This window comes from Pempheris klunzingeri, chromosome 4 (genome assembly GCF_042242105.1).
Source record: "Pempheris klunzingeri isolate RE-2024b chromosome 4, fPemKlu1.hap1, whole genome shotgun sequence".
NCBI classification, from domain to species: Eukaryota; Metazoa; Chordata; class Actinopteri; order Acropomatiformes; family Pempheridae; genus Pempheris; species Pempheris klunzingeri.
Window position 1 is genome coordinate 9,443,539 of NC_092015.1, and position 27,793 is coordinate 9,471,331.

Here is a 27,793-nt window from a genome sequence, read left to right on the forward strand (position 1 = left end):
TTCTGTCGACTGGCGATCAAAAGACTTCTAGGATGTCAGTGTGCAAATAGGATATACCATTTTTGGCAGTCATGCAGGTTAGGAAGAGAAAAGTAAAAAAAATATGGCTCATTACACGTCATTAGTCTAAAGATAATCTAGCAAACACTGCGTGGTAGCTAGAGGAAACCACCATCTGTCACCTGATGTGTGTGTTGTGTCCCTCATAAAGAATCAGAAATTCCCACTGGCAGCTCACAGTCATCCTCTGACTGAGATATCTTTGAACTTGAGATTCAAAAAAGATTTTCTATAAGTTGCTTAAATGGGATGGAGCTGCCACTGTAATACCACCACCCTAACTCCTCCATGACTTTTTTCCCCCAACACGCTCTCATTAAATTTGAATGTCACATGGGCGTGTTTCAATCCAGGAGGAATCATCACGGCCTCCCCGAGTGTCTCTGTTGTGACACATTTCCCCCCATCTTACTCCCAGGTGACGTTGGCCCGCATCCTCATTGTCTCTCACATTCAGTCGAGTAACCACAAACACAGTCAACTAATACGTATGATGTGTCACTACCGGAGCTGGCACCTTGCTGCTGCTCTGATTTTAGAGATAACACGATTTGCCATTCAGGCGACTCGATCCCATGAGGTGGATGGTATCGTTAGGCTCTCAAGTGCAAGACACTTAACCTGGCCAGTTAATCACCCATGCTAATGATGTCTGCTGCGAGTCCATATGCTGTACATCAGGGGCCAACAATGAACAGCTTTCATCTAAGCCATTTGTAGTGTATAATCATGGTATGTGTGTTGTCAGTCCAGGTACTAGTCGATGAGCAGCATATTTGACAGTGAAGATGTGTCACAATATTCCTAAAGTGCTTGACTATAATGTAATTAGAACAGCTACTAAATGGACATTGTGGTGGGATTATTTTGTCAACTGCAGTTTCTGTGGTAAATCATGAACTTTTAATTATTTTGAATGTCCCTAGATTATGTGGTAGATAATATAATATATAATATAATGATAATTTTTCTCAGTTGAAGACTGTTTTCACAGTCTGATTAGTACTCCTTGTGACAGTAAATTTATGTTTACAAGTAAAATTGGTGGTGTGCCCCTTTTAAATTTATTTTTTTAAATATTAGAAAACATATTAGATTGTATTGTCATTCTTTTCAGTGAGATATTACAACAAACCATGTAAAGGTTTAAAACATTTTTTGTAAAAGAACACTGTTAGATACACACTCAACTTTTTGGCTCCAACGGTGACTGTGACTGAGATTGTTATTGATCCATGTTATGAAGATATTCCCCTAATGTAAAGCTGAGGAATCCTCCAGTTTCTATTGGATTTCTGCAAAGTCATTTCAAAGCGATTCAACAGTGTTTCTCTATCTCTATAAATTATAAAAACCCTGCATTGTTCAGCTTGTCCATTTGAGCCTGCACACCAAGACTTATTTGAATTTCGTTTAACTATCTGATCAAGTCATACAATTACCATTGATCATCTCCTCAAGGCTTGCCATTACAGGGGTTATATCAACCCTAATTTAATCTTGTCTCCTCTCTCTTTCTGTGATCTGCAGAGGATTTCGACTGAATCAAGATGTGAAATAAAAGGATACATAGGACATTACATCGACATGTCATCATGTTTAACTCAAAATGTGCATCATTAAATATGCATATTTAAATATTTTACATAAGTATTAGCGTCGTCGTTTCATTTCCTGGTGTATCTTTTTCCTTTTGAAAAGTGATAACTGTGTAAGAACAGTTTTCCCTTTTATATATTTGTAGCAGAGTCATGGTTTCATTTTCCCAGTTGACATGCTGCAGAGGTCTGGGGTTGTGCTCAGGTTTTCTGTGGCATTTACGTGGTGGGGGGGTGTTTCTTTTTTTAAATGGCTTGTGACAATTCACCCATTGTGTAAGTGCACTCGTGTCACGAATAATTTGTTTTTTCTTCATGTCTCTCCCACGCTATGAAACGCCTTTTAGGAGTAACGTCTGTGACTCGTGTTCTTCTCCTTTCAACAGTACTCACAAAGACTACTTAGAGAGACCGCTGTTGTCTCGGGCCATACTGCTCACAGTTAATAGAAGATTTCCAGCAGGGTAATATGATGCCGCCAGGCCCTAACTGTGGAGGACTGGCTCAGCCCCATCCAGCAGCGTAGGCTTATATGCCAATGCTGTTCAAATTACCATTGAAGACAAAAACAGGAGTATGCAACCCAGTGCTTACCCAATGTCAGATAGTCATTATGGAGCACTGCAGCTCAATGCAAAAAATATAATCAGGAAATTAGTCCAATTTGCCACTGCATTTGTTCAATGATTAGCGTGTTTGACCTGCCTGGTAGTGCTGTAGAGGGCCTGATTGGCAGTTACAATAGAGGAGCAGACCATTTGGAAGGCTTTACAAATGAATTAGACTACAGGCGCAACAACCTATGAGGTGTTCTGCTGTGTATAGGATAATATGTATTAGCCTTTTTCAGCTGAAGGATAATAATATGATGGTTAGAGGACCAGAGGTTTAAATCCACACACTGCCTGAACTTTTCTTGTCCCTCAGCGGCTACTGAATGTTCTGTTGAGCAAGAATGGTGGCCGGGCAGCGCAGCTCAGAGCTATGGAGAGATGGAAATTTTGGTGATTAACCAATTAGCCAATGGGCATAAAATATTCTCTGGAAATGAATAAACCTTAAATAAACATTGAACAACACAAACATGTTGGTATTGTGTGTTTGACACATGGCACTGCAGGAAAAGACCATATCCTACTAGCGTGGCAAGTGTTCCCTGGAAGAAAAAATGCTGGAGAGGCTGTGAAACCTCTAGCATCCATTCACCACATTATGTATATAAAATGGAGGCCTTATTGACTTGTTGAAATATAAACATTGCCATTGTTCTCGGTAATACCTGTTTGTTGCTCTTTAAGATTTAAAAATGTATTCCGCAGTCTCCCATTTGTCTTCTCTGATTGCCTCATTGAAAGTTTGTTTTTATTGTGTCTTCTGACTGCAAAAGTTATTTTTTTGAGTAGAAAGCCCTCACCGATATCATTTTTCTGTAAATGCGGAATATAGTCCAACCACAAGCCACAAAATTGGATTGTAGCAGCAGTAATTCCTTTGAAGTGTGAGGACTTAAGAGATCAGTTGTGACTTGTTGCCTTAATAGATGTGGCAGCCTGTACATGTTTATGGTGCCCACAGCTCAATGTAGCTGGCGTTCAGTGTATGATATAGTTGCATCATTCATGTCATACAAACCCCTCACATACCGTTGGTCTCATGTTACATCTACTCTCATAGCCATTAAGCACTCAGTGCCGTTATAATGTTATTCAGTGCAGATAACTGTGGGAAATCATGTATGTTTGGTGTGTAATTACATGAAAGATACTTGTAGGAACAATTAGGTGGTGTTAAAAAGGCAGTAAATATCATAGAAGCTTTATCATTTTTTGTGGAATAAAGCCTGGCTGCAGTATAGTGCGCTGCTCCTGACCTATTTGGACACTATAATGATGTCCCAGTGGGACTAAGAGTACAGTATAAGATGACATAACTTGGTGAAATATGGGGGCATTATGGGGACTTATAGAAAGGGAACATTAGAATTGAAACTGAGCTTTCGAATAGTTGACTTGTGGCTCTTGACACATAAGGTTGATGTATCCCTCCTAAAATATCCTCCTAATTGTTGTAGGCAGTTGGATGATCACATTGAATTTAATTTAATCTGTGTCTGAATTTTTAAAGAGCGATGGGCCGTGCTGTCTTTAAAACAATGCTTTTTGATGCAATGCAGCACCTTGTGTTATATAACTTTAATAACAGCATTGCTACGCTACTCCTAAGGAAAAAAAAAGTCAGTGTCACATCGTCCTTTATCTTAGGAAAGGTGTCAGCACAAGTAGGACTTGATATATTTCAAATGCGATCATGGGCTGTCCAGTCCAGTGTAGCTACGGCCAGCCTTACAGCGGTACTCGATTTTGTTGTCACTGTAAATTCACTCTGCCTGAAGTGCCTTTGGCATCATCACTCGTGTGCACGTTTTTTACCTCTCTATCTTTTTCACACTCCTGCTTCTCCTCCCTATGCCTCCTTTTAGAAAGCGCTGCATTTTTGCATATTCCTCATTCATATTGTAGCTTTTTGTTCCTGCCTGTTATATCACTTATTCTCTGAAAAGTTTGACTGGGAAGAAACTAAACATCAACCTCCCAGTGTTTTTCTGGGTCAAGTGCAAAATGAAATACAGTAGGACTAGTCAGGGATGCACCAGCGCTGGTTTCTATGGTAACTGCAGGGCTGTATTTAGTGCAGTTGTTTCAATGCTCTTGGCTCTCTGTTTTCAACCAGGCGAGGAGCGAAGAGTGAGGACCGTTCCCAAAGGGGCTAAGCAGAAAGTGGGGCAACATCTCCCATCACCGTCAAACATAATCTTTCAGCTCGAGAAGGGATCATGTCACGAATTCCTCACCTTGTTTAAGAAACATTTGATTTTGCGTGGAAGCGCATAAAATTAAATGTCTAACAGTCATAGGCAAAGATGTAACAGACTTCACTTATCTGTTGACACAAACACAAACTTCTGTCCTTTTAAGTCTTTTCTACTTTGTACTGCTGTCAACAAATGACTGAAAGATTCAGTGCTGTCATTTGCGATTAATGCAGATATTTATCAGAATGATGCTGAATAAGATCATTTTGACCAGTGGCTGCATACTACACCAGGCTCTGCTCCATTGGACAGGAGAGCCTTGTAGTTACGAAAACAGACATAAATGGAGGATAAAGTGGTCATACAGTAAGTTCAGACTTCAGTTTTATTTAAGCAAGTGTGTAATAATAGAGGGCATTGATGGTGAAAGTGCCTTGAATCCTCTTTAAAAGTAAATGTATTTGTGTTGTTTAATACCAACATATTGGCTGTGATATACTGATTTCTTGACTACAGTTTTTGCGTACTGTTATTAGAAGAAATGGGTCTGTCAGTTTTATAGGATGTGTGCAAACCAGAGTTTGTGGCCATGAGAGTGTCGAAACTCTGTATACAATTATATAATTACAGTACATAGTCCATGTATTCATTAGTGTCTGTTTGTTTTCACGTTGTTCTCGAGTTACTAACACATAATTTTCACAAACGTGATCTGGATTTCCATATAATTACCCCTAAATTATATCGACGGATTGGTATTTATAAGGAAACCAATGAAAGCATTTACTGTAAACATGTTTCTCTTATTGAATAATCACTCTCAGTTGTGGATAAAGAATTTATTAGAAGTATTACAGACATGAACAGAAGGCTTGTGATTATTGCGTGTTTTTCACTGACTGTGCGTTCACCAGGGTCACTGATCCAAGACCTGTCATTACATTTAGCACAAAAAAATGGTTTTGGCTGTGAACAGGGTTGTCCCCTCTGGGACACCATCAATGCTAGCCTCCCACATTAGATCAGATAAGATAAGATAGAGCTTTATTCATCCTTAGGGAAATCGTTGAATGACCGTGAACCTCGGTACTGCTGCCAAGACTGGTCTTCTTCTCATCACCGCGAGCATATGATGTTGAAATATTCAGAGCTGGTAGCTGAGGGAGCCAGGCTTGACCACCATCGTCTATCCAGCGGGAGCAGCCTGTCAGGCCTTCATCAGGACATTCACACCACGGCTGCTTCAGGATGGAGGTGTAACTGGGGCGAAGCTCCATAAAGCAACCAAAGACCTTGCAGAGGAAGCAGAGAAGGGCAGATTTTGGCTATCGCTGAGGAGGAAGAACAGAAAGGGCCGTCCGACAAGGAGGGCAGCTGCAGGGGGATGGCAGGGGGCTGGTAGGGGGATGTACCATGTATCAGAGGTACAGTTGGGGTGGTCCCTGGCTGCTGGCCTTGCAGCTGACCCCATCGCAGCGTTGGAGGTATGACAAGCAAAAATGTCCAGCCGGTAGCGACACACACCTACACAGCGCAATCTCCGCAAGCAATTGGGTCATTCATTTTCAAAAACAATTTAATCCCCCATTAATGAATGATGCACAGCACATCTGGCCAAATGTTTCACATGTTTTCCAATCCCAAACCACGAGGGCACACAGCAGTTCCTATTAAATATTATATAGACCTGCTGCTCATGAGAAACGTGAGATGGAACAAAATTCATTTGTTTCAAAACACAAAGACGCATTTCAGCGCCAGGTGACAGCAAGATATGAGAAAGCAAGTAGAGAAAGTTCAAAGCCGGAGCAGTCTGGGATGTAGTATTTAAATTAGGCTGGGGTGAAGGTACCACTACAGCTGTTTGAAGTGTGACAGTATTTCACTGCCTACACTTTGCTTGTACCAGCTCATTTCAGGTTCAAGGGAACCACAGCAGACACGCAGCCGTCATAGACACTCTGATGTTATTCATTTGAAAACATTATTATTAATTAAGGATTAAATAAACTATTCAATACATTGAATACACTTTGGTTGATTTTGAGACTGGTTACTCTCACCTTTACCCTCTAAAAGGCTTTTGTTGTTTACCAGTTTTCTCTTCAGATTTCTTCATAACCTCCTTTTTGAACACTTTGTTACATATCAATGCAATCCTCAGTGGTATTTACTTTGTTTTTGTAATTTGGGCAACAAATTAATTATGCGAATTAATGGTTGAAATAAGGGTTCTGCCCCATGAATACAAAAAATAAACACTATTATGAAATGTGAAATGTTCTATGAATAATGTAATATAGAGGTATGAGGAGGGAAATGAGCCAAAGAAGAACTCTAATGTACGTACATCCGGAAGAAAGTGTTAATGGAGAGGAAATGTTACAGAGATACTGATTTTGCTCAGGGAGAAACAACCACTGACAGTGCTTGAATGTCTTCTGCCTCACAATAAACATAAACTGAAAGTTTTGTGACTTTATAGGAGCAAAGAGAATTGCCAGAGAGCTGCGTTAAAGACGGGGCTGTGAGCACAGCATGAGTTGCATATAAAAAAATATATTCATCCCTCCCTTGACTTTTTGTTCTTTATTTTGTGCTTAAGTTGATTTCCCAAAGCAACCAGTGGGATTTTTCTGTTAGAGAACAACATCAAGTAGAATTTTTTAGCTAATTGAAAAGGAAAAATGTTGAATCCTTTAAAGCATTACACATAATGTACATGTTAATGTCACAGGACGTAGTGTAGAGATTATGTTTTCCTTTCAAAATGGATGTTTCCTGCTGGTTTGATGATGTTAATGTAGTTTCTCTGCTACATTCATTGACTTGTGGCTGTGTGCCATGCCTGAATTTCCAATGATCCACCAGTCTTCTGTGTATGATATTGCTGCATTTATCATTATTTGCCAGAAGTCATTGTGTCACACAAATGGCATTGTCATTGGTATTGTTTCCTGTTTTCTGCTCTCTTGATACCAGCTTAACATTTCCTGCATGTGCTACACAATGAATATGTTAGAAGGCAGTGGGAGACCTTTTTTATGAAACCACCTCTGAACAATGCCAGTGAGGTTCACTGATGCTGAATTGAGGCGGTTAAATCTCTGACAAAGCAAGATGAAGATGGTTCAGAATACAGCAACGACTGATATTACCTCAAGAGAAATTATGATATTTAAGCCTCTGGACTTAAAAAAAACACAACGCAGGAGATTTGTTTTGATTTTGAGAAAAAAGAAGAATAAACCAGAGCTGTGCTCAGGTGAAGTAGTGAGATGTTACATGGTAAAAATTTAACTGAAGTTGAAGTGCAGTCCTCAGTAGATATTTACAGCAGCTCTGTTTACATGCACAAAATTGCTGTTTTGCAGAGGGGATGTCTGCTTCACAGTAATTTTTCAATTTAATGGATTTAAAAAGAAAATTATAAATCCTGTTGTTACACAATCAGCAGTCACCCTGTTAAGATTTACTCGTGAATGACTGCAATAATTGAATTAATTTCACTTCAAGCCAAACTCAAATAACCAAACTACAGTCTGTATGAGTGAACTACCTTCTACACAGTGTTGTGTTACCGTGTGTATAAATAGACACTGAAAACACTTTTCAGTATGAAAGACAAAGTTTTTATAGGAAATATTGCTTTAACTGCAGCCAAAGGACAAAGTGTGAAAAAACAATAACAAATTCTGAAAACTCTTCGGCAACATTGATGTTAGAACAAGTAAACCAAGGGCATGAATGCATTTAGAAATTGTTTATTCATTATGTTGTCTTTTAGTACATCGCAACTAAATTTCAGACCATCTTTTCAAATCCAGTCACAAACAGCATAGACAGTTGCACAGCTGCAAAGCAAATGATTAAATGTCATCTCATACCGATGGGTAGCTTGGAGACTGGTCATTTAACGGTATTTACAATTTCAGCATTCATATGAGATTAATATTATATTACAGACAAAGTTCAAAGATTAAAAATGTAGCCTGTCGTCCAAGATTCTGTCTCAGTGGCCTTTTCCATCCCGTGCAGTTTATTGTCTCCAGATGCGCATGTCACTTCAGGGTGCATTGCAGATTGCTCTTTCTCATTTTTGGCTTTCGAGAACCGACTGATGAAAGATCATTTAAACGTACTGTACATTCAGCCTGATGGGATACTCTTATCAGTGTTAATTATTCTTATCCCATCACCATGAATCCACGTATCCTTGCAGGTTCTGCAGTGGTGCAATGTAACAAAGTACATCTGCATTTAGGTATTTGTACATGACATGAGAAACTACTCCTCTACATTTCAGAAGTAAATATTATTTTACTTTACTTTTTACTTCACTACATTGATTTGACAGCTACAGTTACTAATTACGGATAAGGTCAAGATTATGCATCATAAATAATAATCTACTGTATTAATATAATTTTTTTAAGTACTAATTTTGCTGATAATGCTTCTATGCCTTTACTTACTTTTGAGTAATCGAACACATTGTGTAATCGCAAAGTAAATATGTAATCTATGAAATATGTAAAGGTTCTGAATATGTCTTCCACTACTGAATAGAGGCAAAAGTTTTCAAATTTGTCTTACATTACTTTAGATTAACATCTTTCTTACAAGGTGTTGTACAGAACCACTCTCACGCTTTCTCTGTTTTTACATCTGAGTTTTAGATGAAAGTAGGATTGACCTAAAGTCTACTATGTCTACTATTTGATTTGTAATGAGTGAATTTGTTGAGGAGTATTCTAATTTTGAGGCATTCGGGGAGAGCTGTATGACTGAGCTGTCATTAATCAGACCTTTGGCTGGCAGTCCAATGCCTGCTGCTACGTTCCTCTCAGACCCTGTTGTAGGATATGTTTATTGTCTGTAGTAGCTCTTCTCCCACCATGCTATTAATTAAAAACATGTAGCAAATTTCAACTCACATCTCCCTCAGAAATATGCAGAATAATTTTCCCATTGGGCTGTTTTTGGCTTGTTTTTTTTTTGTTGGCGAAACAGTCACTAATGAGAGCCAACACGTCACAACATACTCCAGTTCGTTCAGTATGACCCCTGACAACATTAGTACTTCTGCATGATAAAAAAACAGGTTTATTAAGTAATGATTAAGGGACTAATTTGTTGTGTTGTGGTCATTGTTTAAGCCACATTCAACACACAGTCATCACTGGGGTTGCAGCCACTAAGCTTATGGGAAGTGTGACTTACCATGAAATGAGCAGTATTTGACTGTGACAGTGTGTAGTGTTAGACAAGGGGTGGCAAAGTGTCATTTTCAAAATAACACTGTCACAAGAAGAAAGCGGTTTAGTGGCTACTGCTGAAGTATGTAGATTACTCTGACATTTAACTGTGTTGTTACGGAAGAAAATTGAAAATGAAGTGCAAGACCAGACGCACCAGACGCATTGCACTGTATGTAGGCGACCTCAAAACAAACTGGAGTAATTCTTGGAATAAAGATCTTAAATCCTTTCATGTTTCTGCAGACGCCACCACTGTATTCACCTCTGCCGAAGATGCAGTTTGCTTTCATAAGACAACTGAAAGAACTGCCTGTCAGAAGAGTGCTCCATTAGTGCTACACCCACACTGCTCTTTTCTCAGACATACAAGGTGTATCATTTATGGCTTCTGCAATTGTTTGCACATGCAGAGGCTCCTCTGGAATCTGCAGCAGAAATTGTCAAAGAAGACTGTTTCATTCCTCGCCGTCCCGGGTGCATTAACACTGCTGTCTGAGAGTGGCAGAGAATCTTGATTCCATGGCAGGCAGACGCCAACTTTCATCCCTTTTTAGTTTCCTTCAGAGAGGCACTATGTTGGCTAAGAGGATAAATTCAAACTGAGCCTGAAAGTCAATCTCATTGGGATTTGACCAGCAGAATATCCAAGCCTTGTGCGCACCTTTTGATCAACTCTGTTGGTTTATATTAGGATTGACGTTTTCCTAAACTAAATTAGGCTTCACATATAATTTCATGAAAAGTGAACTGCCGGGGTTTATTAAGTGTTTTTAATTGATTTTAAAATGCGTAAGCATTTCTTAGATTTTAGGCTACATTTCACAGAAGCCGTGCTTGGAGAGTTAGGCATCCTGGCTGTGTAGGTGCAATATTGTTGTGGGCGGGGATGCGTGCCCTCAGGTTGAGCATTAAAATCATGAAACAAAACACACAATATACTCAAAGCTGGCCATTCTCCCAAAGTTTGGAGGGCATTGTGTGAAAAGATGTTTATGGTCTGGTGAAAACACTCCGATTTCAAGGGAATGGTTAAGATTTATTAAGTATTGAGTCCATTCAAACTACACAGTCATTTATCAGGCATGAAAACATACTGCGGCAGCAGCAGCAGCAGCCAAGCTATGGATTAAATAAAACAACAAAATTCACTCAGTATGCTGTGCATGCCATCTCACAGGTCAGAAAACAGTATGATTTCAGAGCTTTGAAATGCTCGCATAATATATTTTACTTTATTTACTCACCTGACTAAACTCTCCCCCTTAATGCACAATTGTTTAATATAGAAAGGGTGAATTCTCTACCTGAGGTCCTTTAGAGAGTTAAAAATAACTTTGATGATGCAGCAGGATGCAGTCATAATTTAAAAACTGGACCAGTTCTGTTGGTGCTAGGCAGACGTGAGGTCTAAGTGCTCAAGCAGACTTTGTGAATTAAACATACATGGATGAAGCCTTAATCTGTTTCAGTGATGAGTAAATTCAGGATTCTTTAGGTGACCAATACTATGCAAAGTAGTATCTAATAATAATCTAAAAATTAAGCATCATTATACCATAATATTAATTTAGTTAGTTAATGTGTGTAGTAAAGCACGCAGCTGTTCTTCAACAATATTTTTCTGCGATAAGTATTATGTCAGTGAGATATTTCTTGATTTTGAATTCAGACTCTTTGACGTTATCAGCACAGACTGCTGCAAGCTTTAATTTAAAGATGAAAAGTATTGCTATGCTTTTACAGTGGCAGTGTTTGAATTCGACATTTTCCGGGGCTTGTTATTTTGTATGCGGGTTACTGTTGACTGATTAATAATCTGTCAGAAACTGTGGTTTGTAGTTCTCCTCTTTACAGAGTCCTGAGGCTGTGATTTGCCTCAATAGACGGTGGTTACCAAGTTTCGCTGTGGAAAAAGTAACAAACTGTCTCTTCTTGAATCACTCCTGCAGCATAATCCACCTTACTCTACTTTATGTCTGCATGCTCAGCTCACCTCTTGCTCCTGCATTGATCAGGAGGACGTCTCTGTCCGAGCTCACTCTAAGCCATATTAGAAAAAATGGTACCTCACCACTACAAGTGTTACATACTCTGTCTTTCATCTACAAGAGAAAGAAACCAGCAGAGATGGAGATTCACCTCCTGACTGAGGAATACAGCTCTTACCCTCATTTTCTTTTTATATTATTTTGTTTTTTTTGTTTATTCAAAGAATATGTATTTTAATGTACTGTATAATTTTTTGAACCTTGAGTCATCTGATTCCTTTTACCGTCGCTTACTGTAGGGCAGTCGCTGAGACAATCATAAAATGACCTTTACTGCTTCCATATGAGGTTTTGAAGATACAGTACGAGCAGATCCAGCTGTGCTTTAAAACGTCTCTTTCTAATTGTGGTGTTAGTGCACAACTGGAGAAGATAATAAAATTGCAGTAATGGTATGCAGGGTTTAATTCTAATTTATTACCATTTTGAGGAGACCAGCATTTAGACATTGCGAGCTGTGGCTTACTGTAGATTTGCCTGAACATGCTGTATATAAACTTTTTAATGCCATGCAGCCGTGTTATCGAGCAGCTATGTATGTTAGGATATCAAGTAAGATTTTCAGGGCATTGCTGAACTCCACATGTTCATACTAGCTGTAGATTGTAAACTCCAGGGCTTAGCTGATGTCTCTGTTAATTATTTTAACTCTCACTCTCAGGTCAGGCAACTAAAGGCCTGTTCATACTGTATCAGCAATTGACTAATTGAGCATTTAAAGGGCCAGAGTGCTGTCTCTGCATGTTTTAGTCCTTTATAATCTATATTATAAATCACATTTACTCTGCATTACTGCCAACCATTTGTATTTCCAACCTTGACAGTTAAACTGCTTAACAGTAGTTACATTTTTTTCAAAATGGTGTGTAACCACTTTGGAGATACTTAAAACTGTCCTGAGATTGATAATTCGTAAAATGAATTAGTTAATTTTCATGCCTCACTGTAGAACATTACACATGGTTAGATGATTCATACAAAAGAATGGTTTGATGTGGACTCTGTGCTATATGCTTGTAGGAAGTCTCAGAGTTGGCTGGCAGACATATGTTAAATGTGAACCATTACTGTTTTCAGAACAGCCATTCCTACTTATTGTTTATCCTCTTTGTTAAATCTTCAGGTGTCTTGTGAAAAGGAGCATTGTTTCAAGTTATCAAGTATTAGAGGTACCAACGTGTTGAGAAACATGGCTACATTTAACCCACAGGTGGAGGGTTGTTTTGCCTTGACGTCACATAACACATAGAATACATTACCTGCTGTCAATCACAATGCAATATTTTTGCACATTAAGATATATACATGTAGACATAAAAGCTTATTTACAGAGCTTAATGTTGAACTGTCCCAGATTCAGCGGTCCTTGTTCGTAGTGATAAATCTGATAATATGAAGGTTTTACCTGACTATTCCCATGAGCACTGTGCAGACTGATCGCCGTTTGAGTCGACTGAAAGCATTGAAGCGTCCTTTTACTTGACTATAAGTGCATGGTGTCTCTGGAGGAGTAAGTCAGTGAAGAGAGGAGCTTACTCTTTCTCCTTCATTGAGAATGAAACAGCCAAGAACATTTACTTGAACAAAGTCACTAATAAAATTCAAAGGTGAAACTTGAAAATTATAGTAATGCTTTCGCCAGTTGATAAATCACAACTCACTGGATTTGTCTGGTGAGATTTGCAGGACTGCAAACTATGTTACTACTTCAACCTAAAACCTTTCTTGGGACACGATTAGCTACAAGACTGTATCTCAAAGCTCACAAGCTTGTAACCATCACTGAACTACTTTTACTTGATCATGTTTTAAATGCGGACGACTTAGCTAAAGACTGATGCAAAATGGAGGAATGGACCTTCATGAAAAAGAAAACAACTGTATTTGCCTGTATGTACGCGTGCAGATGTCTGCTTGAACGCAGGAGATTGACAGATCAGATTAAGTCCGTTCTCACTCACTAAGTATCAACACTGGTCATGGTAGGATGATAATTGTTAACGCTACAGCCCAACTCATCCAAAACAACATCCATCTGTTCATAGTTTGCTATATTTTACCTTATAAATGCTAAATTGAAAGTGAAAATAAGGTATAATCACTTGGCTTCCTGCCTTTCCTGCTAAGGAGTACGAGCAGTAACATTGATTTACTTGTTTGTCGTATTTATGCAAATAATGTGAGCCAAAGTGAGCAGAGCAGCTACTGTAGAGCTCCCAAACTAAACACTATGCTGGTTCTGTACATCTGAATGTGAAGGAAGACTGGCTGCAAGAACAGGTTTGTTTTCAATCGATTTATGAATTTAGTACCCACATTTTATTCGCATCTACAGCTGTCATTTGTTAAAAGTACAGTCTATGTATTATTTTATATCTAAACATCTTGTAGTCTATCTAGTAGTTTTTAAATAAAGGCCTTGAATCTACTTAAAAAAAAATCCCAAAAGCCAGATTATACTCCAGTGTACATTTTAAAGGCCATGTATCGGGGGCCTTACTGAGCTGTGGATTAGGCCCAGTGACAGGGGTCGTGGTAAACCCCTCCTGTCTGGGTTATCAGTCTCTGACAGCCCACTGCTCTCTGATCGCTGCTGCCGTCACTAGAGCATGCATCACACACTTGTCAAAGCGCCTCTCCTCCACCCACCCCCTTTCCGCTGAAAGTCAACACCACAGTCTCACCACACATATATTTACGTGCTCACGGACACCCTCACAAGACGTGCATACACACAAGCACATGCGCACACATACAGTACACATATACAGACACCGTTCCCATTATGGTGACAAATCCTGCCTGAGCTGGCTCCCATCTGTGAGTCATGGCGTGGTGTGTTGTACGAGTCAAACTCCCCCGTCATCTGCCTTCCACAGATGGATCTGTGGGGTGTCCAAGGGCCTTGTCTGGTGGCCATGCTTGCAGGACATTTTGGATTAAACCTCCCATGATCCGGATCGACAACAGACACATATTTCCCAAGCTTTGAGGTGTAAGGGGGCAACTCACCAACAAAGGGGGTCAGGTTAATCATCACAGCTTGACTGGGTTTAATCCATTAAACCATGAGTTCACCCCTACATAGCTTGGTTGGCTGAATCTCTGCACTGATCCCATTTTCTCTGTATACATATCCGTTCTTTCACCCAGGCTCCTATTTGCCCCATAATGGGATTAACTCCAGTGACACCAATCTGAAATCTAGCTTTAAACTCTGCGGGGTGAATCTTATTTCACTGGTTATTCCCATAAGGGATAAAACATGGCTAGAGTTTCATAATTAGATTCCTCCCTCCAACCCAAATGTAAATGATGACAAATTAATGATAAATAGCTCAGTAAATGCACTTCTTGTTGTTTGCCGGCCTGGTCAAGATGCCTTCAGTAGCATAAAAAACAACTGACAAACCATGTTAATTAAAGTGTCCGTTAGAATATGTAGAGGGTGCTGTCATAAATAATAGATGCTGTCAAGCACAGCTCGAATTCATTGCAACCTAACACTTCCTCAACGACTTAAGGTCGCTGCAGCAAACAATACTTTGTCCAGCTATTACTTATTTTGGCAGTAAAGTTAAAATAGGTTTACTCCATGCATACACTTAAAACACAATATGTTCTCAGTTATTATTGTTGAGTCCACCAATAACTTTAGAAATACAGCTATTAAGCAAGCTTATTATCGAGCTCTTTTCCACTTCATAATAAAATCAACGTGGAACAATTGACCTTGGCGGAACAAAAGCCCTTTCACTCCTCTCTGCCTCATTCTCATGGTGCAACAAGACATTAGAACGCTGTTTCATTGCTCTGTCTTTTATTGCTCCCAGAGCCATTGAAGTTTTTTTTTCTTAGCCTCATCTCCCATTCTCAGTGGTCAAGAGGCATCATAGTGCCAGGCCATCTAGTTTGGGTTCATGTAACTAAAATGTGCAGAAAAGCATACGGTTGTTAGGGTTAGGGTGATTAATGTGGGGTTTCAATGGACTGTAACCACATTTGACCTCATTTTTATGAATGTGCCTGAAGATTTTTCGTGAGGCTTAAAGATGTTTTTTGTCTAAGAAGGCGCTATGATTTGTGTTTTTCTTATTTTTTATTTAAATGGATTCATACACCACATTCCATACGCGTATGGATTTTAAAAACCATGATTTCTTCATAATTTGAAATATTTTAGCCCATATTTTGCTGCCTGTGAAATACAACAAAATCTAATGTTTTGCTGGACTTAATTTGACTGATAAAATACATTCATACTCTATTCGTCATTGCTTTTTAGCCTCCCTTCCCTTTTGCTAACATCACATTTGCATAAGAATAATGAAATGGTGCAAGAACCAGCGTTAAAGATGTCAGCGGTGTAGCTAAATTGAGAGATAATCCACTGCTAGGTGTTACATCAGTCTTATTTTACATTGCGACATGGTAGAAAACCAAGGAAATTGCACACAGGCTTCTTAAAGGTCTATACATTCACTATAGTATATGGTGATGATACATATGCACTGACATGCATTAACATGCAGACACAAACGTAACTGCTTTGAAATGGGTTCAAAGTATAGTACTCTACAGCAAGGTGTTTTTAAGATGCCTCTGTTAAGTGAAAAGCAGGTACAGTAGGAGCGTCATTTGTTTCAACATAGTTCAATAATTGCCCACCATTAGTCCAGCTTCACAGAACTGTATGGAATAATATATAATATCGAGATGTAATGCATGTATAATGTGTGCAGTCCTGTGTTCACATGTAAAGGGGTCAGTATTGATATTCTGAAATGAAACCTTGAACCAACCTGGTATTATGGATTCTGTATATGAAGCTGTAAATGGTAGTGGATCCATCTGTATTGCAGACTCCTTGTATGCTTTTATGTGTCTTCACATTAACTGAAAACTTCAGACATAAGAAAACTGGAGATGCAGCTTTTTCCAGCAGTACTACCAAACTATGTTATGCCAAAAATATTTAGAAAAACACCCTTAAAATGTAGCTACACATCTGGGAAGTATACTTTATCTGCTTTTGATGTATTAGATGAACAGATAAGTACAATTCTCATATTTCTTATGTTGATATGAAGCTACAACTAGGAGACAATTAGCTTAATTTCCAGTCTTTATCCTAAGACAAGCTAAGACCTGTTTGTAATTTTATACTGAACGGACAGGAAAACGAAAGTTGTGCTATTCCTTTAGGAAAATCTAATTCAATTACAGAAGTTTCCAACAAGGCCTTTGTCTTGCACTGTACCTCTGTAGCTCTACTTAGTATTTTCTTCTTATCATTATTGAGAATTCTGTACTTGTTTCTTTTCACTTTGATAATTTATTTTCCTAAACATGAAAAAGGTTTCTGCACACTTAGATCTATGCAGTGATTTACCAAACCAGTTTCATTAGTTTGCTATTTTTATACTTCCAGCACCTTAGCAAAGATTCAGCCAGGTGAAGCGGCGGCCATCCTGCATTTTTCCAAACATAAACATCTTTTGATGTAATGAAAATCACCACCTTCGCACAAAGCACCCTTTACAATTGCATCTTTGTGAAGTTGTAATTAATGACTGTATCAGTGATTAATAAATCATTTACTAATGCTTGATAGATTAGTAAGTAGTAACTCATCAATAAGAGCAACTTTTGGTTAATGTAAGTCATTAATAAAAAGTAACAAACCATCAAATCTTTAAAAAAGAAATACAGAGGCACAAGTTAATAAATGTAACAAAGTCAGATAAAGGCGTTTTACAATAATCCATCCATTCTCCAGTTTTAACGAATAGTCAATGAACAGATTGTGGTCCAGATGCCGTGCAGCTACAAACAAGTTGTTACAACCTGCCATCCCAAAAGTTATTCTCAATAATGACTTATAACTGAGGCATCAGTAAATTATTAATTATCCATTAATAAACCCATTAGTTACCATTTTATAAAGGGTGGTGAATTAGAAAGTGGTACCGCTACACTGTAAGTATTTTAGACTTTCTCTTCAGTCTCTAAATAAGCACGTGCAAGCGAGCTGACTCCACCTGGACTCCAGAGCATAACATTTTGATTGACATTTATTTGCAATTTCTTAGCAAATAATCTGTTTGACTCCAGTCCTGTTTCATCGTGGCCTGTCTGCCTTTCTCTGCTTCTCCTCAGAATCTGGTGGATGGTGTTGAGAGCTTTTGGTCAGTAATGTCATTTACTCATGCAGACACATGCTCATATTTCCCTTCTTTTTCTTCAGCCTCCTTTCATTTTTATCAGTCACAGATGTCCTGAACTGGACCCAGCTTTACATTTTATACAGGACTTAGAATATAAAGGGGGGGCATAGGTTTTTGCCCTCCATACTGTGATATCATATTGTAACATGGGAGAATTTGAAAGGGTTAAAATCTGTATTGACCCCTCAGAAAATTGGCCAAGAAAACTCCTGTGTGAGGTCTGTTTATACACATAAGCAACAGGATTACTGTCAAAAAACAAATTGCTTTTTGTCTTTTCATGAAACCCTGCAGTACACAGTGAGTTTTTGTGGCCTCTCTATCAGAGCATTGTCCAGTTTATCTTAATGGAAATCTACAGCTTTTTTCAGTGAAGAGACGTTTAAGCTGCATCTCTATTGAATCCAACATCAATGAATAGCAAGGAAATTAGATCGTATAACACATCCATACAGTAGAGAGGAGAGAATTTAGCATGCTTTAATAGGGTAACAGCAACAATTATGGCCTTCGTGTGCCTTCGTGTGCCCGTCGTATTCACCAACACATTCCTTATCAGTGATGCCTTTTTATTCGAGTCACTCTCAACCCGATTCATGTTCATGGCACATCGTCAGTGACATGTGGAAAAGGTCCACATGAGGCGCAAAATGGATTGGGCGTCCATGGTGGCTAATTCTGATTCAAAGAATTGAGAGAGCTGTGTTAAGGATGTTAGGCATTAAAGAGTTGTCTTTTTCATGGGATTATCTGCGAAGGAGGAAGTGAGTATTCAGACAGAGCTGACTGGCACGGCAAGATCATCTTCCATCCAAGTAGAACACTTCTTCAGGCATGCAAAACATGCAGACTTAAGTCACATAATCCCTTTCAATATCAGCAAGGATGTCAATACAGTGACATGAATGGATAGGATACAACAGTTTTGCAAGCTTACTGCTGTTTCAATCACAGTGTTTGCAGTTGGTGCTGGCAGCTTGCTATTATTAGCCACTGCAGTGATACAAATGTTACCGTAGATCCACGGACACTATGATGACAAAACAATATTTAAACCATTGGTGAAATGCTGTCCTGTCTAATAAAATATCATCGTGAGGATTCCAGGCTCCATAGCAGCCTGTAGATATTGAAGCAAATAATTGGACACACAAAGCTAACACTCAAGCACATCTCAGGGGCTAAACAAACAATGGCACTCTGCACATTTGGTGCCCGAGTTCAAATGAGACTGTAACTGTGGATCATAACACGGCTTTTCTGGTGTTTTGTGGAAGCACTGTTCTGTCAGCGTGACTAAGCAAGGCTGTCCAAGTCCAGCTGACCATGACTGTCTGAGAGAGCTATGAAAACAATCGCTTTCAAAAACAAGCGGTTTCAGGCAAATTGTTGACATTACACATTCAGATGTTGCTAAATGTTGAGAATTGCATTGTTTTTGCTTCTTTATTGTGCTGCCAAGCATTCAAAATCCTGCACATAACATATTGGAAATGGCATTCAGTTTTGAATGCAACATATTTCAGGATGTTCTTATTATATCCTATCAATATTTGCTGCTGCAGCAGCCCAGTTTCTTCATGGATCTCATTAAAGTTTCATTGTATCTCATCTCATCTTACCTTACTTATCGTGTACTTTGCATTCTGCAGTAGAATCTGGATGTTTGTAAAGATTTCATTGATCGGTTGAAGGTTTTAAATTTATGATAAGTGTAGAGCGTGGAGCATTTGAATGTGGAAGTCATGTTTGTATATCCATTTATCTATCCATTTCTATTGCCTATGTACTGTATCCTAAAGTTAAGTCCTGTACCAGTATACATGGAGTAAAAGCCAGGAAAACGCTTCTATCGGTGGAGTTGTGCTCAATTAATAACTCTTGCTTCCAGTTACATTATCAGGCCTTAAATGAGTTAAAACTGAAGCAGTAAAGGGAAAACTCGCTGTACGATTTCAGTTTGAATTAAAGAACCACTGTAGATTTCAATAAAATTTCCTATAATTTTATGAGCTGAAATTAAAATGTGTTTAGCTCTTATATGAGGAACTGTAATGTGCTCCACTATATTGGTATAAATAAATAGAAAAGTCAAACTATATTGCAGGAAAACTGCCTTGCTTCTGATACGAAGACATCAGTCATAGTTTCATCCATTTAATAATAGCTTGCTATTTGGACATGGCTTTCTGTGTTTCAGATATTTTGAAAATTGAAGCACTATATCATCTTTAATATCATTAGATAATAAGTAAGTGGTAATAAGCCGTGGGCTCATAAATGACACATTTGGGTTTAGAATGATCCTCAAAATGCCTTTAACTTTGCCTCTCCAGAATACTTAAAAGGAAATCTTTTTACTTTTCATTTTCAACCCTGACGTTGCAAAAAGCTATCTCTCATCAAACTTCAGGCTTGTGTTGAGTCTTTTTTTCTCTGAGTGGGTACATCGAACATTAGATGGCTAGTTTGATCAGTACAGTGACTGCTGGTATGTTCTTTTTAATCGTGTCTAGCAACGGCAAAAGCTGCTTGTGGAAGCCATAGCCTTGGCTTATCTTTTTGCTTCCTTATGTATTGAAAGCTTGTCAGTAACAAAAGACATGCTGCTCTATTTTCCATGCAAATGTAAATGCAGGCGGAGCAAGGCTAGTTCAAGTTTTGTGCATGTGCCTTTTGTGGTTGATTGTGGTAGGTGAGAGAACAATGGTTTCCCCAAACAACTGTGTTGAGTCATTGGTGCCAAGAAGACACAATGAAGACTCTTTTAAAAGGTGCCGCATGCAGACTGAGGTTGTATTTATGCAGATATTGGGATGCAGCATTTTGGCATAAAACTGTGGATGCGTTTCCTCAGACCACCTCTAAATTTAACAGCAAGGACCAGTAGAAGTGGACAAATGCAGACATCTTCAAAATTCAAAATTCTTGAATGTTTACTTTCCCAGCCTTTATACATTTTTTTTCATCTAGTAGGCCTACAATAAAATGAACATCTAAAGTTCATTTAAAAAAGTTTTTTCCCCACACATAAACTGGTAAAGGAAAAGAATGTAAAGGACGTCTCTACATTTGTTCATGGTCAGTTGTGGAGTGGATATGGGGCTTGTGTATGTACGCCCAGCTGTACAATAATTTAGAGTTATAAAAATTAACCAGGCGTATGCTCTGGCTTCATAAATGTGACAAGAAGAGCACGTATGCATATTTATAAATCTACAAAGAGTTTTATGCATCTGGCTCCAGGTTGGTAAGCTGGACACAGACTCCAAGTATCGTGTCCTGACCTCTATCAAAGATGGCAAAAATGTGCACATGTGAACACATGTACCGTATGATTAATTGAATGCAATATTAAATCAGACAACACACAAAAAAATGAGTGCACATTTCATGGCAACAAATTAAATTTAAACAGGGATAAGATGTACCCTTGGAAGAATATTTGGAGTGCTGTATAATCGTGTTTGGGGTGCTGTATATTTGTGCTTTGGGCCTTGGCACTTACAGCACAGGAACAGTTTATTCAAAGTAGAAGCCAGACTGGATTCTCCTTGCAGCCCATTAGGAAACAGTCCGCTGCTTTTAAAGGGAGTCAACGCAACTGACATCATCTGCCATTACAGACGCTTATCCCTCCCAACCTGCTGATGATAGTGTGTGTTTGTTCAGGATCAAAATGAACAAAGAAATCATGCTGTGGGCATCCTCAGTGCATGCACTACTTGCTTCTCTGCTGCTGTAGTGTGCATGCATGTACGCACGCTTTGTTAGTTTAGAAGATTCACACAGCAAAACTTGGTTTGTTATTTACCATTTAAAGCCTGTGTTGTAACATGAATGTTCAAACACAGATTTAAAAAAGAAATGCTCAAATCATTCGGTGGTAAATATATTTAGTAGTAGCTTTATTAATGATGCATTTACCTCCTAAATCAGGACAAGTGACGCAGAGTCAGAGCTGTGTTATAGGCAGATGTTGTGCATTGCTTTGTGAAAGTAGTGAGCCAGAAGTTGCTGTGTTAAAGCAAACCTGTCCTGCTTGCACACGGTCTCTTATACCTACTGATTATTTATGTGGTACTGGTAAATGTGCTGAGCATGGCCAAGTGTATAAATAGCAGTATGGGCATCGTCAGAGGCTTCAGCTCACAAGGGGGAAAGGGGAGGGGAAAAGGCTTACTACTAGAGCATCAGATCATGAGCAACAGAGACGATCCTCCCTGACTCATCAAGAATAGAGGAAACTCTGATCCCTCGTATGCTCATAGTCTGCATGTTGGAGGCTCGTGTGTAACCCCGCTGACCTCTGTAGCCACTGGTGCACAACTTTTGGTTGTGCTTATTGCATAATTATTCATATGAGATGACTAAGTACATTATTCAATTACTGTGTTCCCCTTGGTTCACTGACTTGTATACGTGGGACGTGCTTTAGGATAACACAGACTTGCAATTGTAACTGTGTTTTTTTATTATTTAAAATAGCTGCATAACCAGAGCAATTATTAGAGCGTATATTATTTGATGTGATTCTCTGAGGCAACTTGTATTAATGCTCAGTGTCACCACGGTCACTGTCTGTGCTACGATGAGATTTCCCTCCCTAATAAAAGAGTCACCAACATCCTAGTTATGGCAAATGCTATAGTAAAATATGAGCACAATTTTTTGCCTCATAATTTTTCACCTCCGCCAGTGCCGTTGTACCCGTGTGTTCCAGCTCTCTACAGTGCAGTTCACAGTGCAGGCCTCTACTTTGCCATGGGTTGTTGCCTTTGTCTGGAGCTCTCTCATCTCTTGAGGTCACATTGGCTCCCCTGGAGGTACTGGTAATGGTCAGTGTGCCAACTGTGTGGGCAATCTAGGAGAACCATACGCTGTCTGTTAAATCACATTCAGGGGAGGCAGCAGTGTAACACAGTTGTTTGGTATCTGATGAAAATCACAACATGCTGAACATGCTCAACAGAGCCAATGCTGCAGTCAAGCCATTGGTTAGGCATGCAGTATATTAGAGCTGCTATTTCTTGCATCCTTTCCTTTCTCACCATGTCACTTCTTATTTTGTATTGATGGGGTGATGGGGGGTTGTAGGGTAGGATTCAGCTGGCATAATAGCCAGGCCTTACTCAGACTCCAGAAGCTAGCCTCTTGCCACTATTCGCAATTCATCCAACTGGTTAAGTTCACCATGGCCCGAGATCAAATATGTGTGTCTTTATTTGTTTGTTATTGGAGGTTTTATAATAGCAATGTGGGTCCCAGCCCTCAAAATGTTTATTTTAGCCTTGTGGCAAGTCAGGCAGAGTAATGTGGATGTGCTTTGCACCTAGCGTTTTCACACATGGTTTGGACACTGCTATAGAAAGGCCCTGTAGCAGGTTCTTTTTCACTCTTCATTAAGAATTCTAGAGGGTGTTTCGACTCAGAGGTGATAATGTTTCCATGGACATCGCTGGCCTCTTGGTCACACACCAAACACTTAACAGGTACTACACAGTACAGGCAAGAGCATGTTTCAGTTTTCACAATAAAAGTGTCTCTGTTTCTTTTGGATGCTTTTCTGCAAAAATACTGCAAAGTCGGTGAAAAAGTGTCAAAAGAAACATCAATATTGTCAGTCTGTGGAGGCATAATCCAAGCTTACAATTATCCAAACGCCTGCCTTGCCCTGTGTGCTGAAGCTCTGGTCTTGAAACACTGAACAAATAGCTGCAATATGAACATTGAATTTTAGACAGGTGGTTGAGTGAAACAAGTAATTTGAATTATATAGTCCATTTTTTCACGATTTTATGGCATTTTATAGTCAAAACCGTTAATTCATTCATCAAGACAATATCAGGCAGATTAATTGATAATGAAGATAGTCATTACTTGCAGTGTTATATTTTTTTAACAACACCAGCTATGCTTTAACAGTCAAGTGCTGTGTTTTAATAATTGTGTAGCATTGGCATAAATGCAAGCATAAAAAAAGATATGGCTGGAGGCGGTGACATTTGATCTTTGAAGGATGTTCTCAAGCAGAAGTGCTTTTCTTTTTGAGTATGCAGCCTTCCCCCTCTCCACTCTAAATCACACAACCAGGGTTTCTAATTACAAAATTAACAACAATAACTAAAATGTACAGTAGAAAATCCTCTCACAAACCTAATCGCTGAGTCACTGAATTGACGTGTCTGTGCATGCAGTGTACTGCGTGGGAGTTTGATGAATAGATGGAAGGGCAGCTAGCATGCAGTCACAATATGTAAGATTACAGCTAAAGCAGCATGAATTGCTCTGGTGATATTTGCAGTGAGAGCGTGTGTGCAGTGTGTTTTAATCAGTTCCATAGTATTGGATGCTTCAGGGAACACGAGGCTAAGATGGACGTCTCGGTGAAGTGCGGCATGCGTGAAATTGTACTTCTCACATCACTGTCTTAGGTCAGTCAGGAAGCTGGCCAGTGGACATAATGTCATAGCTTATTAATAGTAAAGGATTTAGGTTGTATTTAAAACTTCAAAACAAAATACCCACACTGAATGATCTGTCACTAATTCATTAATAAGACAAGGAAGATTCCAGATTTAGCTAAATGTGATTATATTAACCTACATGTTAAGGGAGCTCTTGCAGGAGGGAAGTGAGCTGCGAACACACTAAAGCAGAAGAGGCACGTCTCTTTTGGATGTAATGAATGGCTACTGAACAACCTTTGAAGGTTGCTCTCAATGTCAGGGTCTTTTGTGGAGGCCTACCATGTTTACATTTAGTAGAAGTGAGAGTTCGGGTTGGTAAATATGTCTTGCTTGGGCAAACACCCTCTGTTACTTTGGCCGGGGCTGATAAAAAAGGACTGTTGAGATCCTAATCAAGATTGCTGCTTTGGCAATTAAATCTGACAGAGGAAAATCAGAGCTATTCCTCTGTTGTCTGCTGTTATTCCGTAAAAAGGAAAAAAATGTGGAAAGTAGTCCCTTTTTCTTCATCAACAAAAGCTTCAATTAACTGTGATTGCTTCATGTGTACCTTTAGTGGTGCACTGGGGAGAGAGAAAGGAAATTGTGCCTCCCTTGAATTGTTTAGCTTATATACAGTACAGTGCTGCAGTTTAAAAGAGTTCCAAGAAGTTTGTTATTTGTTCGGTTTGTCCTGGTCGAGCAGAATTTAGTTTTGTGCGTATGTGATTGATGTCTAAAACCAAGCTCTGCGCCAGAGCTGCTTAAAAGTTTTTTTTGCAGCTGCACTGATCCTCATATTCACAGGTAAAATCAACAGAAAAGACAAATTAAGTACTACAAGTGCAGTGCAGCATAATTTTCTGAAATCAGTGTTTGAAATTTACTTGATTTTCATTTTTGTGTTTGCCAAAAATTGTTTTAAAGGATGAATGATATGAAGCATTGAATGAGTTTGAAGGGTGGTGTATGAAACTGTACAAAACTGAAAACCAAAGAGCAGAAGTGTAAGGAATCGACTGAACTTGATTGAAATTGATAGTATGTCCGTCTAACTAGCTTAGTGGCTACAGTCATAACCAAGGAGCACATAAAACTCTCCAGAAGTTTATACTCCTGCTACAGCAGCCAGCGTTACATTTCCCAAAGACATTTGTTAGCATGTATCCTAGTAGGCTTTACCATTGTAATATCATACCAACAAGGGCTTGTTCTACACTACAATGAAAGAACAATACTGAATGTTTGTTTCTATGTCTTTCATTATATTATGAATTATAGCCATTTAGTGCATGTTTAAGACCCATTTTACAAGTCAGATGAATACAAAAGTCTTGTAGTTTAATAAGCTAGCTACGACAACTGTCATTTCATCTGACAAAATGGAACAGTCACTGCTAAAATAAAAGGCCTGCTCTCTATGAAATCAAGGACTGATTCTCAAAGACTTTAGATTTGATCAGTTGAATTAATTTTTATGCTCCCTAATGTAGGATGACTCACTAAAAGTATTTTCATTGTTTTTAAGATTATTTTTAGGCATTTTTTACTTTAAAGCTAGGGGAGAGAGAGGGGATGACACGCAATAAAGGGCCCAGGCTGGATTTGAACTCTGTATCTTGTTTATTTCAGTGAACTTTGTAAAGCACTGTGAGACAACTCTGTTGTGATATTGGGCTATACAAAATAAATTGAATTGAATTTAATTGAATTGTATCCTTTAATTAGTTTGACAGAAAAATAAAACAGAGGAATTTTAATATGCCTTTATAAGTAAAAAAAAAAAAATGGCATACGCCAAGAGAAAACACAAATACACATTATAAAGACTGTGGAGTGAATTTTTAATTACTAGATACAAATACAGCAATACATCTTTTTCTGTCAGCAGATTATACTGTAGGTGTCATCCCACTTAGAGTAATTCACCTGTAAAACCTGTTGAACCGTGACCTCTTAGTTTAAGGCCGGGTAAACATTGATGTTTATCGGCAGTGCAAAACATCGCTTTGGAAGTTTGACAAAGAGCTGCAGAGTCAGTGCAGCTGTCACTGAGCTAAAAAGGTGGGGCTCTTTAAAAGTAATGAGCTGTGGCTGGTTGTCTGTTTACCACCAAAGCTTCAACTCTATGGTCGATGTTGTGTCGTTTAACTACACTGACCTATGTATGAATTTCTACATTTTTTCCACCCTCATCTTTTTTCTTTCTTTTCTTCACTCCTAGAACAGAATATAGTACATAATGACACTGTGTTATACAAGGATTGCAGTCCTTTATTTGCTGTAGAGGGCAGAGGAAAATTGCAAAACCGACAGTTAATATGAAGTACATGTTCTATATCCAGCCGTCAGTATTCATTGAATTCATTAATTGCATTTAATAGCTGTAATGAAAATCCCAAGGTAATGCAGATATTCAAGTGTACAATCCAAAGATAATGATTATACAGGGTCAAGACAAATATTAGCTATGCGTATGAAGCAGGAAATTGTCTTCAAAGAACGGGGCAGGTAAAATTATATTTCTGCTTGAATTTCTCCTGTTTTAAATTTCATTTGACAGAGAGGCTCAGGGCAGAAAATGACTATTCCACTGCTACAGAAATATCAAGTCATTTGTATTGAGCCTAGGATGGAATCAAAGATTGAACTATAAATTGAACCTTTTTATGATTCTGACACTATTACAACTGGTGCCGTATGGCCCCCAATATTATTTGTGCTTGCACATTAAGGTGTGACCGTTTATTTCTCTCTGCAGACTGCTTTGAAGTGAACCCTGTGAGGAGCATCCAAAACGACACAATATTCTGGTGAGTTCCCAAATTGAAATTAAACCCCTCTTCACATTTACATAATATACTACCACACATACACCATCCAGCCTGAACACGAGCAGAAAGTGACAGGGCAAAGGGATAGAAGAGAAAGACTTCGCTGAAAAAGAAAATGTTTCCCTCCTCTATCGATCAGTCAGCTTTTATTCCACAGGGTCGGTATGTTGCAGTATGACTCACCGTGCATGCATATTCTCATTACATTAAACACAAAGGCAAATCCTACAGTTTTATTTTCTTGTTCTTTTCCCAACATACATAAACTCAAACTGAGACCCGGAGGAATGGGAGAACACAGCATCTCATTCTTTTCCTCCCCTCTCTGTCACATGCAGATTTAACCACATGTTCACATAGAAAGAGAGAAGGGGAGAGGCAGCGAGCTTCCACAGAGCGATACTGTTAGCTATCCTCTCACATAGGCAGGGTTGGGCTGGCGCCACGGCTGTTTGCCTCATAGCCTGTGCAAGGGGAGCCGGTTCCATTATCAGAGCTACTGCT

At 38.9% G+C, this 27,793-nt stretch overlaps 1 protein-coding gene across 1 annotated transcript in view; it reads left to right on the forward strand.

Annotated features, from left to right (window-relative positions):
• The window catches only part of lrfn1 (leucine rich repeat and fibronectin type III domain containing 1), a 95,393-nt gene that overhangs the window by 20,887 nt on the left and 46,713 nt on the right, over positions 1-27,793 (forward strand). Inside the window, exon 2 of the mRNA XM_070829139.1 lies at positions 27,217-27,268. The gene's annotated coding sequence lies outside the window, so the exon portion shown is untranslated. The remainder of the gene's footprint in view (positions 1-27,216; positions 27,269-27,793) is intronic.